This window comes from Wyeomyia smithii, chromosome 3, assembly GCF_029784165.1.
Source record: "Wyeomyia smithii strain HCP4-BCI-WySm-NY-G18 chromosome 3, ASM2978416v1, whole genome shotgun sequence".
Classification (NCBI taxonomy): domain Eukaryota; kingdom Metazoa; phylum Arthropoda; class Insecta; order Diptera; family Culicidae; genus Wyeomyia; species Wyeomyia smithii.
The window spans coordinates 185,773,754-185,791,890 of NC_073696.1; the positions used below are offsets into that span (position 1 = coordinate 185,773,754).

The following is an 18,137-nucleotide window of genomic DNA, read 5'->3' on the forward strand; positions in this document are numbered from 1 at the left end:
AGGATATTCCCTCGCACGCTTTACACCGCCGATCATCTGGAGAACGAACACGTGCAGCACACCCCTTCTGCAACCACCAAGATCAACGACCCGGCAGTTCAGCTCACCCTGCTACTGTTCCCGGCCGACGATGGCAGGTAGAATGTGGGTCGTTCAATCCTTACATTCCGCTGGGTGGCATTCTGTTTGCTTCTCTCGCGTTCGACTAGATCGGAGAGTTGTTCTCTTTGCTGAGTGAAAATGGCATATAGAGAGCGAGAGTGAGTGACAGCAGGGTAGAGGAAAAAAAAGTGGGCAGCGTGTAGACATTCTCCAGAAAGGATCCGAAGGACGTCAAGAGATGAAAAACGTGGGAAATTATGGAGCATAACAGTTGATAAATTCGCTGGGCGTTGTGCGCTTAGTGGTGGAATGTGGTGTTTACACTTGATATCGTACAGGTTGAACCTGATAATGACCAATAACACATCGATAGCGAGAAACGACAAAAAATAATTGTCAAACTCTGAAAATGGTCAATTGTTAACAGTTGGGAACACGTTTGTTCGCCACATGCACTGTATTTTGTTGCAGATTTAGATTGCAGCATGCACTTCTGTGGAAATGGGAACGCATTCAAAGTGAACATGAGAGGCACAGTTTGCGCAGGTGCGTTGGAACGATGCACAGCTGAGAATGGGTGGAAAGGTTAAGAAAATCGGAAAATTTCTAGGGAGTTTTCGGCAGTTTGGATCATTCACTGACTTTAGTACTGTTTCGACCACCGGCGCGTGTGCGTTGAGTTTGCACTGGTAGACTTGGTACTTTGAAATTTCTTGATTGAGGCTCCTCTGAGTGTTGATGTGATGCTTTCTGAATAGAAGGAAAGTCGCGCGAGGAATTAAAATTATAACGCTTCGGATAGTGCCGTCAGCTGGATTGATTGGAATTCCAGTGCTGATGAGACCCAATTAGTGATGTTATTTGTCTGGTTGCAGTGAAAGTTCAAATGTCACACAGGAATGACTCGAAGCAAAACAAATGAGCGCACACAAGCATGACTGAAGGACGACGGTAGGAATGTGTATGTGTGTACTGGTCGTATGTAGATTCGGAGAGTTACCTTGTGTCCTGTAGAGTGCATCCTGGACGGTGTGACGAGGACTGGTGGGAAATTTATTACGCTCTCACGATGAAAGCACTCGAGTGCGATATTCGGAGCCCCATGTTTTGATCCCATAATACTACAGGGCGGGTTGCACATCGGAGGTCCCCTGAAGCGGTGTGAGTGTTGAGTGAAACTGCTGCCAGGACGGTGGTGCTAAACGAGAAAAACTAAAGTTATTGTTCCGTGAAAATTGCCGATAACGGCTCTGCCACGGCTTTTCGGGTGACGTGCTAGGCTGCGAGGTGTGTAGTAATAGAGGTGTTATTTTCGCAGCCCGGCCATTCGAGGAGACTGTGCTATGTATGTTATTTCTGCTGTTGGAAAAATCGATCCTGATGAATAATTAAGCAAGCTTCCACAGTGCTTTTCTCGCTTGCTTGTCTCGCGGTTACTGACGGTGGAGGTTCAGGGACTTGCTATGTGCGTGTAAAGGACTCAAGTGCCGCTTGATTTGCCCCATCGGGCATAACTGATCCAACCCGACACCAGTTATCTTCCATGCATGTCGAGCAAGGCTACGTTCAACTGTGCGAGCATGACACAAGACCGCACTTAATTCGACTGGGCGTAAACCGCCCACTCGCGTGCCACGCTGAACGGTGCATTGGTAACTGGCTTCCACACCTCCAGTTCTACGTTGCCGCAGGCCCAGCCAGAGACTTCATTCTCGGGGGCATTGGTAGCAAATCCTTGGAAGCAAAACAGAATCGAAAATTGAATTTCGCTTTTCACGTCAGATCCGCTTATCCCGAGACCGTACATGGGACGAATAATAACATCGGGATGGAAACAAATTGAGTGTAGTGCTTAGAACGTAAAACGGTGCCGGAATTTAATCTGTCCAGTAGTGTCATTCGGGGGAAGCAGTTCCACAGAAGTGATCCAATTATAAGCGCTGGGTATGCCTTGAATAAATTACAATAAATTTGTTAGTCTCCAAAAAAATAAAGGCCATTGTGTGCGTGTGGAAGTGCTTGATTATGACATCCCCTAAATAAAAAAAATTGTGTATGGTCCGTAAGTTGTACTTGCGATGCTGTTTGAGTGTTGGCAGAAAAGGTGTTCTACTTATCACCGATCTCGATGAGAACCGGCGGTCCTGTTTACTTTGCCTGTCGGGGATCCAAGTGCTTTGTGAAGCTCGAGACCAGAGCGAGAGAGAGAAAAAGTAAACTACTTTAATAAACGGTGCAAGCTGTAAAGTGCGATGCGGGTGAAAACATTCAGCATAGGTTGATTCGACAGAGAGAAAAAAAAGATCAATATAGTATAAATTGGAAATCTTTGTTTGTTGATTCGGCCGATCCTAAGCTAATATACAGGATAAATACAATCATCTGTTCGGAAGTTGGATGGAAATCTTCAAACACCCCTCAAAGACGTAATGGACGGTCAGCATAAGGAAAGCTGTCTGTGGTGCTCGTGTGTGAAGAGAGAGGACACAACATTTCGCTGTTGGGTCTTCATCATTACTAGTGTCAGCTCTGCGTGCTTTTGCTAGACGGAGTGAAAATTTTGTTCATTTCAAGTGCAAATATTTGCACAAAAGGTGTGTTTTCAAATAGCCAAAGTAAACGTTGCAAATTCTTAGTGCCGATGTTGCTCGCTCGGTTGGGTGCTGGAAGTGATTGATAATTTTCCATGGGCGTTTCAAATCAAACGGAAAGTGTTTTACCTAGCAGCAGCAGCAGCGAAGAGTTGAGTTTGAGAAAAGCAGTAAACATTTGCTTGCCATTCATCGTGCAAACATGAAAAGTTTGGAGAAATTAACTTCAATTTTTAACGAGAGTATGCTCTATATAACATATCCACTGTAACAAGTGTATGGTTTGGAATCATAAATACAACGAATAGCGCTGCTACGAACCGTGTCTCGCGCAGCGCCCGACGGTAGAAGAAAAGCAGCCATTAAAAACAGAAAAAAGCACTGCAAAACGCCAAAGTTGAGTGGTACGGTCGAGCTCCGGTGCATGTGAGGCTGAAGAACGACGACCACAAATAAGTGTGGCTCTGTGACGCATTTCCAGACAGTTTCTGATACAGGAAGAAAAGTGTTGGCCCTGTTGAGAATTCTCGAAGGACAACCGGAAAGGAAGTTTAGTGCTGTGGATAGCTTTCTCAAGGTAAGTGATGCAAAAAACATGATGCAAATTAAACCCGGAAAAACGACAAGCAAAGAGGATTTAACGTCTGAGCGCCGGATCTTCCTTCCTCTTTGATCTTGTCATGTGAGGGCTTTCAAGAATGTTCCAAGTTGTCAGGCGCTCTGTCGGCTATTCAAGTACGTGAGAGTGGACCAACCGACAAGGATTTTAGCCGGTAAGAACACATAATAATAATTACTTTGTTGAACTTTGCGTATTAGTCGACAAAAAAGTGGCATACATGAACGTTATGTCAACCTGACTGCAGAAAAGTCAGCCAGTTCGGTGTCATACCCGGGGCTGAACGTCGGTTAACATTGCTTTTGCCTTTTTACCACGGCGATGGAGCTCGAGTCTGTTGGTAGGTGTCAGTGTCGGCAGTCGCCCTTCTCGGGGCAGAGAAAAAAATCCCTCCCACTGTACATCAAAGAAAAAACAAGAGCTCGAAAAGAAATAAAAAGCAAACTAGGTAACGCAGCTCAGAGCCGGTAGCATATCCTGCCTGCCCGCTACATATTTGAGGATTACGGTCACAGACTGCCAGGTGAAATTCTTGCGTGTGCGCATGATGAATGCGGAAATAATTCATTTATTATGTATCGGATAAGTATGTTGTTTAGGTCATAAATTAAAGCGTTGAAGTGTTTTCCTTTATAAAAATCGTTCAGTGAGAGTTGATTACTGAAACGGTTCATATGAGTTCAAGTATTGCTGGTTATTTTCGCAATAACTTATAGGAATTCATGTTCATGCTCAAAGTCGTAGAAATCTGTGATTCATTGTGCTGTGGCTAATATACCAGAATACCCATAAGGCTAGTATTATTAGTCGCTAGCAAAGAGGTGTAACAATTGCTACTGTAATAATTTGGTTCGATTTGTTACGGTCAGCTGGTTTAAGGCTTGATCGATAATGTTATAATTAAACTGAAATATGATTTCTTTGACATAATACGACGTAAGGATTTTTGTTCACATTTGTAAACGGATAACAATTCTTATCTGTGTATATGCCTGACTTTCATATTTTTTTACATGTTCGATTCATCAAAAACAACTTCAATTATCCGAAACAATTATCAAATTTATGTTTCAAAATTGAAAGGAGTAAATGGCATTACAACATGAGATCTGTGCAGTTCTGTACGACCGGTGAAATAAAGCAACTTCATATTGTTCAAACTTCGGTAGTTGAAATGTTTTTAGAGATGCGTACTATTTGTGTACGGCTTTGATAACAACTATGTACTAACGTAACTTTTATTTGTATTATTGACGTTTTCAATGAACAGGGTGTTAAAAAAAGTTTGGAATTTTTAATTTTATACGACTTATAGTTAAAATATATTATCATACGTTCCATAGTCCTACGTCAAACCTGTGTTTGTGAACTTGGGCAAAAACCGTTCCACTGTTGGCACTTTACGGTTTCATATATTTGCACTGTTAATATTGAAGAAGCACATTATGTATTCCTTTTTTATTCTCGAACGTAATTGTAATTTACTGTATAGGAAACATGGTAAAGGGCTTGGAAAACTGACCTCGAATAGGGTCTCATCCTGTTTTAGATGTTTATCGCGTTTTAGTGTTTTTTTTTTTTAATAACTATACTAGGTATTATTCGAAGGAAAACCAAGACAAATGATTTCAAAGTTCGAACCCAATGCGACGAAGACCGTAGGTTGTAATTGTTGCCAACAGCGCTTTGGTTTTTCACATATCCAGGAAGAACGATAATGTGATCATAAAAAAATTGACCAACTTTTAAGGCTTCTATGCATTTTCTGAGTTTCCAAAAAGTGCCAGTGTATTTGTGAAGCTTAGTGTTAGGGCCATCATACTGGCAACCACACGTGATCCACAAACACGATAAGTTTTATCTCCCACTTACACCCAGGGATGCCACATATACAAATTTTTCTGTATTTTGCAGATTTTTGAACTGAAAAAGCAATACAGAATCTGTATTACAGATTTTACAGATTTTTTTGTCATACCGACGAACTGAAATCAATTTCAGAGGGAAAACTCTATTATTCGGTTTTAAAAGTTTTGTAAAAAAATAACAACATTAGGATTATGTTGTTATCGTTGCTGAAGAAGTGGAATGTGACTTGAACGAGGCGCGAAGATAAACGTTTCGAAATATTTGTCTATATTCAAAATTCGTAAATCAAATTGCAAAGAGGTGCGATTTAACCGATCCTGTTGCAAAAATGGCAGCTTTAAGTAATCTTAAATCGTTCGTGAAATTGGAGAATTTAAACGATTTAATGCGACAATTCCCAAAATTCGTAACAATAACTGACTGACTAGGGCTGTCTAACAAGTTTCGTACGCTTGAAAAAAAATTTTTGACCAGAAGATTCATTGAAAAAAATTACTTAACTTGGTCTGAGCTGTTGAACACCATTAGGCGAGATGGTAATATAAGTTTCCATTACAGATCATTTGTGAGAATTTTTTTAATTTTTTTGGATTCAATATTCTTTATTTTTCTTACGGTATTTTCATTATACATTTGTTTTTTGAACATTGTGAGAGATTCAATCTTATCAATTTTTCAACCCTGATTTTAATGTACTATAAGTGTTACTACTTTTTCCTTTTCTACGTACAAGATTTTCATTTTAATGTTCAGCATTAGAGTTTTCATTATTTAATATATCAGCTACTTATTAGTAAAGCTCACGAATGAGAACCGCACTAGAGTTAAGATTTTTTTTTTAAATATCCACAACGCATTCTTCTAATATATATTTGAAACCAGAAATTGCAATTTAACAAAAACCTGTATAAACATCACGTAGAGAAGGACGAGTTTGTTTAAATATGTTCTGCAAGTAAATTTTTTCCCATCCATTATTCTGAGTTTGCTCGATACAGATTTTTAATAGATTTTTTTGCCCGAGATACAAATATACAGATATTTCCAAAGAAAAATACAGATAAAAATGTGGCAACCCTGCTCACACCTCCGTATAGCCTCATCACTGTTTCACTTGATCCCGATCGTTATCGTAGGTAGAATTCGGATACGATCGGCTTATCGAACTCACCACTAAGACTTACTATCGTCAAGTATAGCAAGAAATAGTCAGTAGCGAATCAACCTTACTTGAAGCCGGATCACTTTCTTCTTTCTTGTCTAATAAAATAGTTAGAAATATAGTTCGGTCTTCTCAGTCAAAATTTGGACTAATACTATTTGCACCGAAATTCATTCCGGGTTGACGGTAGTTGTGCGTCGGTGATATTTGACTGCTTGATCGGCAGGACTGGCGCGATAGGCGCAATCAAACAATTAGTGCGAGTGAATTAGAAGCGGCTCAGTGACATTTCCTACCACGATCCTCCAAGTAGTTTCTCGAACACTTAGCTTTATCCAGTCCATTTATAAAAGCGAGGTTTCGTCTTTCATTTGAGTCCCCTGTTGCATAGCAAACTACGGAACTGAAAACGCAACACATTCAAAATGAGCTTCTCTTTCGTCGATTTTAATCTCAAAAATAATGTGGGAATGAAATCGGCCAAACAAAAACCTCAATTTGTACTTCTCTCTTCCAAATCGTAAACAGCTATTCCCAAAAAAAAAATTCTGTAGTCGGATGCTGAAACAGCTAAATGTTCATAAGTAGGGGAGAGGGGAGTTTCGGACACTTTTTCTCTCTTGATTTTCAGTATTTTTTTGTTAACTTAGAAAAAAACCTAAATTATTCCACCTAGCGGTCAGACCCAGCCTTTCTCATTCAAACTTTTATTTGTTTAAATAGATTTACATGAACGCTTCAATCCAATAAATGTACACTAAGGTCGCTTTTTACGCGGTTTTTTTCACGCGTGTTTCTTTTTACGCGGTTTTTTTACGCGGTTTTTTTTTACGCGGATTCCGGAATTTACGCGGTTTTTTAACGCGGATTCCGGAATTTACGCAGTTTTTTAACGCGGATTCCGGAATTTACGCGTTTTTTTACGCGGATTCCGGAATTTACGCGGTTTTTTTTTACGCAGATTCCGGAATTTACACGGTTTTTTACGCGGATTCCGGAATTTACGCGGTTTTTTTTACGCGGCACGTATCCCCCGCGTAAAAAGCGACTTTAGTGTATATTCAATCTTTAGGTTCTAAAATATTGATGTTGTAATCTATACATATAAAAATGCAGTCCGGTTTGTCTGCCTGTCTGTCTGTCTGATCCATATAGGCTCGAAAACTACCGAGCCGATCGACGTGAAAATTTGTATGTAGGGTTTTTTGGTGCCGATAAAGGTTCCTATGATAGTTTGAGACCCCTCTCTCTTCTGGAAGGGAGGGTTTCCATACAAGTGAAACATAAATTTCTGCACAACTAAAGAACAAACCAAGCAAATGAAACCGAATTTGGCATGAGGATGTTTAGAGGGGTAACAAATATATCCATAATAGTTGGACGCCCCTGCTTTTTCTGGAAGGGAGGGGTTCCATACAAATGCAACACAAATTCTTGCACATCTCGAGAACTAATCAACTAAATGGAACCAAATTTGGCAGGTAAATGTTTTTAGTGGTAAAAAATATGTCCATAATATTTTGACACCCCAAACGGAGGGGTGCCATACAAATGAAACACAAATTTCTGCACATTTCGAGAACTAACCGAGCAAATGGAGCCAAATTTAGCATGTGAATGTTTTAGGGGTAACACATATGTCCATAATGTTTCGACACCCCTCCCTTTTCTGGAAGGGAGGTTTCCATACAAATGAAACACAAATTTCTGCACATCTCGAGAGCTAACCAACTAAATGGAACCATATTTGACAGGTGGATGTTTTTAGTGGTACCAAATTTGTTCCATAATCGACCTCAGGCAACATTTTGGATTGAAAGATGGCAACTTCCGGTTTCCTGGAAAACAGCCAAAAATGGCCGATTTCCACCCAATATAATAATATCCGGATCCAGAATAATACACAGGAGCTAAAATAGATCGAAATTGTCTACAAATGCCATAATGAAATCCAAAATGGCGACTTCCGGTTTCGGAAAAACAGCCCAAAGTGACCAAATACCACCCAATATGAGTATTTCCATAACCGTAATGATGCACTGGAGCCACACATCGACTTCAGACAACATTTTGAATTGTAAGATGGCAACTTCCGGTTTCTGGAAAACGGCCTGAAATGGACGATTCCCATTAAATATGAGTATCTCCGGAACCAGAAAGATAGACAGAAGCTACAAATTGATCACAGACACAATTTGAATTTTAAGATGGTGACTTCTGGTGTCTGGCAAACAGCCGGAAATGACCAAATACCATTCAATATGAATGTTTTCGGAACCAGAATTACGCCCAGATGACACAAATTCACAGGCCATTTTAAAGTCCAAAATGACGACTTTCGGTTTCTGAAAAACAGCCCAAAGTGACCAAATACCACCCAATATGAGTATCTCCGGAGCCAGAATGTTGCAAGAAGTTAAAAATTGACCTTAGACACCATTATAAATTGTAGGAATGACAACTTCTGGTTTCTGAAGAACAACCAAAAATGGCCGATTTCCGTCTAACATGAGTATCTCCGGATCTAGAATGATACACAGCAGCTCAAATCGACCACAGACCCCATTTTGGATTCTAGGTTGGCGACTTCCGGTTCCTGCGAAACAGCCGAAAATGATTGAATAACACCCAATATGGGTTTTTGTTCAACCAGAATGATGCTCAGAGGCCATAAATTATCTTAATTACCATTTCGAAATCCAAGATGGCGACTACCGGTTTGTGAAAACAGCCTAAAATAAACAAATACCATCCAATATGAGCATCTCTAGAACCAGAATGATGCAAGGAGCTAACAATTGACCTCAGGCACCATTTCAAATTGCTAAATGGCAACTTCTAGGAAACAATCGAAAATGACCGAATAATACTCAATATGGATATTTCCGTAATCGAGATGATGCATAGAAATCAAACATTGACCCTGGACACCATTTTGAATTTAAAGACACCACTTTTAGTTTCTGGGAAACAACTAAAATAACTAAATACCTCCCAATATGGGTATTTCCGGTGTTAGCTTGATGCCAGAAAATCTGCTGAAAATGACCGAATACCATCCAATATGATATTTTTTCAGAATTAAGGCGATGTACAGAAGCCAAAAGTCGAGGATGTTGTCATTTCGATAAAACCAATCATTTTCAACGATTTGTTATTTGACTTTGATCATATCCTATGGCCGATTCGTCGTGCATTCGCAAAAAATAAACACATCGCCAAACTTTGAAACCACGTGTTCAATCATAATTCATCAGTTAACCTTTAACTAGCCCGCTCATCTGATAATAATATTGATCAAATCGGTTGTGTAGTTTCCGAGATAATGAAGTTTCGTGATTTTCACATTTCGGTACATTACAGACGAAGTTACAGTACGATTACAGTAAAATTCAATAGGGTGTTATGAGTCAGCTAGACTTATTATTTGACACTAATATTGGGGAAATCGGGTCAGCCATCTCTGAGAAAAGTGAGTGAGTCCAAGTAGTCTTCGGGATATGTTCCTTTTCATAGCTGGATTTCACATTTTTAAACATAACAGGCAAAGTAATAGTCCGCTTGCAAAACAAATCAATAGGATCTTATGGGGTAACTAGACCTTCCATTTGACACTGATTTTATGAAAATCGGTCCAGCCATCTCTGAGAAAAATGAGTGAGATTAAACGGTCTTCAGAACACGTTTCTTGTCATTACTTTTGAACCAAAAATTTAATCTTCATAAAATTCAAAGTTAAGGGTTTTTTCGGTAGCCGGTTCATTTGAAACCAATTTTGTTCAAATCGGTTGTGTAGTTTTCGGGATAATGATGTTTCATGATTTTTACATATTGATACATAACCTCTAAACTAAAAATCCGATAACAATGAAATTTAATAGGGTCTTATTGGGCAACTAGACCTTTCATTTGCAATTTATTTCATGAAAATCGGTCCAGCCATCTCTTAGAAAAATGAGTGAGAAAAAAAAGTTGCACATAAACACACACACATACAGAAAATGCTCAGCTCGTCGAGCTGAGTCGAGTGATATATGCCATTCGGCCCTTTGGAGCACTTTTATACTTTTGGTTTTGCAAGTGATTGCTATACCTTTCTAGGAGAAAGGCAAAACCTGAATGCATCTTGCCTGTTACTTGGACATCGGAATATCATTTAAGCGTGTTAGTAGTGTGCGTTGATGCGATTTTGATTGGTTTATTTGAATTTTTCAAAATTTCTTTTTTGTCCAAACATGCCTCGTGTGTGTGGTAGTTTCGGACAGTCCTGGGGCACTTTCGGACAGTGAAGAAAAACTTTTCTAGATCAATGAAAATTTTATGTTTTTCAACTTTTCTTCCCATATAAGCAGAGACTGATATCAGATGCATTACAAACCTTAAAACTCAACCTTTCATTTCAAATTTAACTATTAAAATAAAAGCAGAACAAACTGTCAATGAGGGGAAAAGGATACAAGAACTAAGTCATTTTCTCGGCAATACTTGTTTGGTTCGAAGTGCAACCACTTTCTTGATTGTCGAGCAACAGCAAAATTGATTCACTTACGCTGCTTTCTTATTTTTCTTATTAGAGGAACATCCATAAATGACATAGCTTTTTAATTTTTTTTTACGACCCCCTCCTCCATCGCAGCATTTCTTCATACTGTCAGACTTCCTTCTAGATAATTACGTAGCTGTATTACAACACCAACCACCCCCTCCCCCGTAATGACAATTTTTTTTGCAAACTCTATTATCAAAATCATACCTTATATTATAAATAATCAAGAAAAGACAAGCAGGTAATAAAATTGATCCTAAACAGACAAAACAGTGATAAAGAAGAACAACTAGGAAAAACCCCATTTTTTCTGATCTCTGATTTCCCCGTTTTTTTCTTTTCTATGATTCTCAGACGACAGACCCTAGGTATACATATACATTTACCTCCCTCTTCAATAGTAGGGAGAGGTGTCCAATCATAGAAACATTATCGTCAGTCGTCACGTCACATTCCAAATTTGGTTCTTCTGCCTGATTGGTTTTAAAGTTGTGTTCCATTTGTATGGGAGCCCTCTCTTACTGAGGGGTATTGAACAACCATTGAAACATGTCTTGTGCCTTGAAACCTTCTTATGTCAAATTTGATTTTATTTGCTTGATTAGTTCCCGAGTTATAGGAAAATTTGTGTTTCATTTATATGGGACACCTCCCTTCCAAAAAAGGGAGGGTTCTCAAACCGTTTTATAAGTATGTTTTGGTTTAAAAAACCTCCACATATCAAACTTGGTACGACTTGCTTGATTAGTTCTTGAGTTATGCAGAAATTTGTGTTTCATTTGTATGGCAGCCCTTCCTTCCAGATGAAGGAGAGGTCTTAAACCAGCAAAATAACCCTTTCCGGCTCCAGAATTCCTTACCCTTACTACTTACATACAAATTTTTACGCCGTTTCGCTGATCCGTTCTTGAGTTATATCGTGATTTGCACACTCTAACATATTTTTATTATATAAAAAAAATTGGAAAAAATCAAGATTCCTGATAGAAAAGCCTGAAGATAGTGGTGTCACACTCTATATTTATATCTAAATGTCCCCTACTACAGGTTCTTCCGGGGACTTCCGGATGAAAGATGGCAATTTCTCGATGAGTTCTTGGCCGATTCCTGATCTTGATGCACTTTTTGCAAAAAAAACACTATCGATATTGTGCTCGTTAATAAAATCTTTGAGAAGGTTCTTATTAATCTGTGTGTTAATGCTGTTTAGATTAATCGTAGCAACTGAGCAAATAAAATTCATTTTTCTTGGTTTTTAATTATCATTAATTCTTCAGTACGCTTCTTACTGCTTTTATTCTTGTTATTCAACTACTTTGAACGTCGTGCTTGAGCCAGCAGAAGGCTATGCTCTGCCGATAGGTCATTTACTTGTTTTTTGGAGACCGCTTCAGATTTTGATGAATAAGAATCTTTGCGTTTGCTTGGACGCCCCCGTTTCTTGTTGCTCGATTCAACCTCCATCTCGACATCCCTACCTTGCTCAGTAGTGTACGGAAGGCAGAAAATTAAAAGGCAGAATCACGCATAGCAAAATTACGAAAGACAGAATATTCCGTAAGGCAGAATAACGAATGGCAAAATCACAAAGAGTACGAATGGCAGAATCAAAAAATGGTCTATTTACTTTTTAACAACACACACTCGCGGCCTTTGGCTAACTCTATTGTCAAAGTGTATGCTGTCCTTACCGCTCGTTCGGACTTAACTAAGGGAAAGAAAACCTGTTTGAATAATCCTAGAAAACCAGTAGATCAGTTGTTTGCATGCGAGAGGCCGTCGCTTCCGACGGCCGGCTCGGACCGCGGGCACCACGGCGGCTTTGTGCCGCCTCTGTTCCTTGCCCTCGATTAAGCGTCTTCGCCGCATGAATTGTTTTTTGTTTATTAATACCAACAAGCCGTTGAGACTAGTGTAAGTTATACCTTACATCGAAAAATTACTCTCCGCGAAGCCGTGAGAGTCTCGAAGACCTGAGCCAACCAGTTTGCGCGTTTCGGATTTAATAATTAGGCTTGATTTGCACCTCCCATCAGAACTGATCATTGCTTGTGACCAGTTATTATGTCTGGTTACCAAATAATACTAAATAAAAAATTTAGAGTAGCAGCTTTGATACTGTGACCAGGATTCGCACCAATTCGCCATTACGTACTTGGCTATCGTGAGTCAGGTTTTGCTACCAGTGATTCTGCCTTTCGTGCCCTTAAAAATTCTGCCTTTTGAAATATTCTGCCTAGTGTTTAAGGTCATAGAGTTCTGCCTTTCATGATTCTGCCTTTCGTGCTTCTGCCTTTTGTGATTCTGCCTTCTGTGGCAAAACCGTAATGACATCCTCTGCCGATGCGTCAATATGCGTCGCGGACTCTCGGCATTTCCTGCTGTCCAGAACCACCATGCCAGATGCTGATGATGGTAGCCTACAAAACTCTTTACTACCCCGTTTGCAAACGATCCAAAATATTCATTATTTCCGATTCTGTTGCCAAGGTTAGATACAGCCTTCGAATGCGAGCCGGACGCAGCTTGCAGATGTGCATTCACCGTCTGCTGCTTCGGACAGTTCGCCTTCAGATGATCCAGAGCCTCGCAAGTAAAATATCTTTTCTGCATACCGTCATAGAAGGTCCTTGCTCTGGTATGCTGGGTGTGAAGTTGCACCGGAGCTTCCGACATGATTTCCATGTGTCTCGTACACCGTTCAGTATAGAGATTTCCGTTCTTCGAAGAACATGAACACCTCATCGTTCGTTGGGTTCTTTGTATGCGATCCTAAGCGAAGCCTTATTGTATTCTCTCTTTTTGGCACCATTGTTCAGATACTTTTTCCTTTAAACAAAACAATAGATGTTCTAATGGGTGAAACAATAGCTTGAACGCAATTGAAGCACTAGTGTAATAACTTTTTGATGTTCGCTATAACACAAATTTGAAGTTTAAAAAGATGCACATGAATCATATTCTTACCTTTTATCCAAGTCACGTCTATATTATAATTTTAATCTTTAATTTCAAAATCTATTCAACGGATTAAGGTACACTAAAAATATTTTTCACATTATTGTTACGTGAAATTTCTTGTAGACCTATTTACGTACGAATGTGTTGGTGCCACTCATTGAGAAAAATATTTACAAATCGCAGTTTCGTTTGTACTATGCTTTTAGCAGCTGAACAAATAATCAATTGAACACTTATTATAAGCTCTTAACTCGTTTCTGAATAAATTTTTGATTCGTGATCATGACTCGGAAGAAGCTGCTAAACATAATCGACCAAAAATGGTAAAAAGTGATAAAAAGTCGAAGCTACAAGCTGCGATGATTTACAGTTTGGAGGAAACAAAAGCAACTCTACACGGGTTTATATGTTCACTAGTGTGCGTAGGTGAAAAGTAACTTATCTCTATACCTACTTATTCATTTTATATGACCAAACATAACATCTACGTGAAAATCACATGCATACTATGTTTTATCACGTAGGTATCTACGTGAACTTGGCAACATCAAACAGAATGAAGTACCGTTTTGATTCAAACTTCGAACAGTCTCAAACTTCGAACACTCCTGGTGTAATAAAATGAATGATTATTATATAGGGTAATCGCTCCTCTATTCATCTCAACAGCTTGGTGCACCTATATTCATCTTATTTCTCTAATTTGTCCAACTTACCGTCAAATTTCTACTAAGTTTTGAAAGCAAATCTATTTGCTTCTCGATTGTCTCAAGCGGCAGAAAGTTTTGCGTTGAAAATATGGTAGAATTTGACGATAAATTGATCAAAAAGGCGTGATGAGATGAATATAGCTACTGAGATAAATATAGGAGCGGTTAACCTACCATTTTGTTTCTTGAAATGTCCTTCACCCAGTGATGTATAGATCTTCACTATAAGGCCACTTCCGGGGTAACAGCAGGCGTTGAAAAAAGTGACAGTCAGTGTTCAGACGGTTTGCCTATCTATCTCTTAGCGATTACGTTGAAGTGTTCGGGACTTGAATCAAAGCCGATTTCTAAATTCGTTTTATTTTCATGTAAAAAACGTATTTAAATTTATATAAATAGCACTCAATTGCAACAACAATAAAATAACCAACATGCTAAACCCTTGGGATCGATGAAAACGTTCATTTTCGTTGAATTTTTAGTGCAAGAAGTTACATCAGAGCTTGAGTGTTCTAAATTTGATACAGTACAGTATCTCTCTGTGCGAAAACATACAGAAATCTCTGTGCGAAAATATACAGAAATCAAAATGGCGAAGCTGTTGCGTAATTCAGTCTCTGAACATAAAATGGATTTTCTCGATCGCTTGCCAATGAGTGAGACTTAGAAAAATCATAAGAATTCGACATCGAGTCTTTAGCTTACAGGTTTTACACAGATTCAGTTCAAAGATCCAAGAGTCACCTGAACATAAACAGTTGCAGCTACCTAACAGTAATTCTCGCCGGTGAATGTCTTAATATTTGTCAGTTTTTATGTCGTTCAATTCACTTTCGAATTGGCGATTTTGCATGCCCGTGCGATTTATCAAGCAACATAGGGGAACTGCTCCATTATTCATCTCAGCCCATATATTCATCTCATACAACATTGAAACACTATTGCAAGCAGAAAAAAAGCAAATTTTCTAACTAAATCGCTCTGCTAATCCATGAAATGGATTCTTCTTAGTTCACTTTAGATTTCTCATAAAGTAGAATCCTCAAAAACTCACTTAAAAACTCTAAATTTGATATTATAGTCGGGCATCTGAACTCGAAAACTCATTTAATTCTATCACCTACCCCAGAAAACGAAATCCGCGCATTGTTCTGTACAGCTACAACGGGACTCGTTCAGCAGCCAACCAAAGTTTTTCTCATAACTAGCGAACCATTTTTTATTTTAATCACTAAACAAAATCACTCACAACACTAAGAATACTTTAATTTTTGAAACGTTCACCTCAAATATCCAAAAACTAGCTTGAATTAGCAAAAATATATGAGATGAATTTATACAATTCCTAAATTTCAACTGTATGTATTTTCATCTGTTTTCACTGCCGTGAAGAAAATCAAAAGTTGGCAAATCGGTTTCTGTTAATACGAACAAATCATACTGAAAATGTAAAATTATTCCGACATAATTGACATAAATGAACAGCACTGCAGTGGTTACCTCGGTTACCATATTTGCACGTAAACAACTACAGCGGATATCTAGGTAACCTACTACGACGGGCTGCGGCTACGTTCATTCATGATAATGTGATTCATTCATGATTAACAGTGCATTGCAGTGTGATGAATGTGGGGGCGTCGCACAGTGCGTTGACCCATAGACAAAAGTCGAAAATTTGATGATTTTTTTCGTCATTTTAAACTATGTTTTTATGTTAGTGCAACCTTCTACCATCGTATGAGTGTATTTGTGCAAGTTTCTGACGTCTCTGACACGCGTAGTAAGTGGAAACAGAAACAAAGGTTAGCGAGTGAAAAAGCACGTGTTTCAAAAGACTGAAATTGGCGCATGACGCTTTCTCTCTGATACACAAAAACTAAGTGACTTCTGATCGAAGCTTGGCATGGATTATATGAAAAATGGTTTGTATAATCCATTTAAATACAATTTAGAGTGATTGTTATTGAGAAACATCGTCAAGCAGTTGGTAAACATAAAGTTATTCACAAAAAAAAAACTGGAAAACATCAAAATTTTCAAACAAGTCGTGAAAAAATTTACCAAATTTTTCCAATCTGAGATTTATGTTGAAAGTTACTATGAAAGGCAAAGAAACAATAGACATTAACTTCAACTGCTAGTTTGTGCGAATTTTAGACTTTTTTGCATTTTTGTAGGTCAATTTGCGCGCCAGACATACAAAACCTTATTTGAGAACTGGCATCAGCAATCAATTGGTAGTAAAAATGATGCAGTTTTCTCGACAACGGTGGAAGTATTTGGATTGGAAGATGCTTCTAAAGCCAGTGAGCCAGTTGTGAATCTACAGTGTGCTGCGTAGCCGCAAGGTTACAGAGTCCGCTTTGTCAAGCGGATGGTCGTGGGTTCGAACCTTAGTCATGGGCGCAACTAAGGAAAATTTCTAGGGGGGGCTAGTTTTCATGTATGTCATTTTAAAAAAGAGAAAAAAGAGTTTGTATATGCTTATTTAATAACGCTTAAAATAGTATCGTAAAAGCAGAAACAAATCACTTAGGGATAGAAACTCCGAAGATGTACTGAATATCTTGAACACACCGTCAACGCCAAGCTCTTTCAGCAACACTGATTCGTTGTTGAGGAGAGCCAGATTTGGTAAACGGCTGGGCAGTGTTTTTTAAAAGTTCACCCGTACTAGTTAGATTAAAATAGAGCCCAGTGTGGTTCAAGGCATAATGCCCTATTCCTACCTCCACGTGGTACCGACTGGGATACGAGCAACCAAGGAAAAACCGGTGAACCGGTGGGAACTTGTTCGTATACTAACAGGAAGGGGTAGTTGTTCTCCTTAGAGAGCAGCTTGTCTGCGCGTCTACCCCACAGGCTAGGGGCGGCTCCAACAGCGACTGATCCGGACCGGACGGTTGAACTATAAAATGCGGTGTCTCGCCAGCTACATCTATGGCGGCAGCTCCGTCGCGAGACTAGGCATTGCAGCCCTAGTAAGGCAGCATACTAAAATCAACATACTACGGAGAATCAAGAATTCAAAACCCAGCCGACGAAATAAAGCAGGCATTAGACGAAGCAAATATTTGCTATTTTTTAATACAGAATTTATTTTGTGCAAATAAAAATCGTACCAAAAATAGCAAATATTTGCGTCGTCTAATACCTGCTTAAGGACGACGATTAGAAGCTCAGTACATGTAACGGTAGATCGCTTAACGACCCGGATCCCGGATCGTTGCGCTCCAGGAGCTTTGTCGGAAAGGAGAGAAGGTACGGTGGATTTGTGGCCGCAAGGCACGATAGCTGCTCGCGTAGAGACATCAAGATCGTCGTTGGGGACATGAACGGAAGGAAAGACTTATATAAGCCGGTTATCGGCCCGCACAGCCTGCTATGCACCAACTTCGCAGCTTCCCGCGGATTAGCAGTCCAAAGTCCTTTCCTTCCTCGACCAACGTGCAGCAAAACAAATTGACCACGTTCTCAACGACGGCCCGTTCTTCTCAGACATTAAGAACGTACGCACCTATCACGGTGATGATCGGACATGACCACTTCGATACAAAAAATTACAAAACCCTGA

The 18,137-nt window shown here is 39.3% G+C and overlaps 1 protein-coding gene across 3 annotated transcripts in view; it reads left to right on the plus strand.

Moving 5' to 3' along the window:
* Window positions 1–731: 731 nt before the first annotated feature.
* Window positions 732–18,137, plus strand: part of LOC129732571 (zwei Ig domain protein zig-8-like) — an 801,587-nt gene continuing 784,181 nt past the window's right edge. For 2 of the 3 annotated variants that reach the window (XM_055693546.1, XM_055693545.1), the window contains exon 1: window positions 732–3,270. The gene's annotated coding sequence lies outside the window, so the exon portion shown is untranslated. The remainder of the gene's footprint in view (window positions 3,271–18,137) is intronic. The other variant, XM_055693547.1, reaches the window with a different exon arrangement.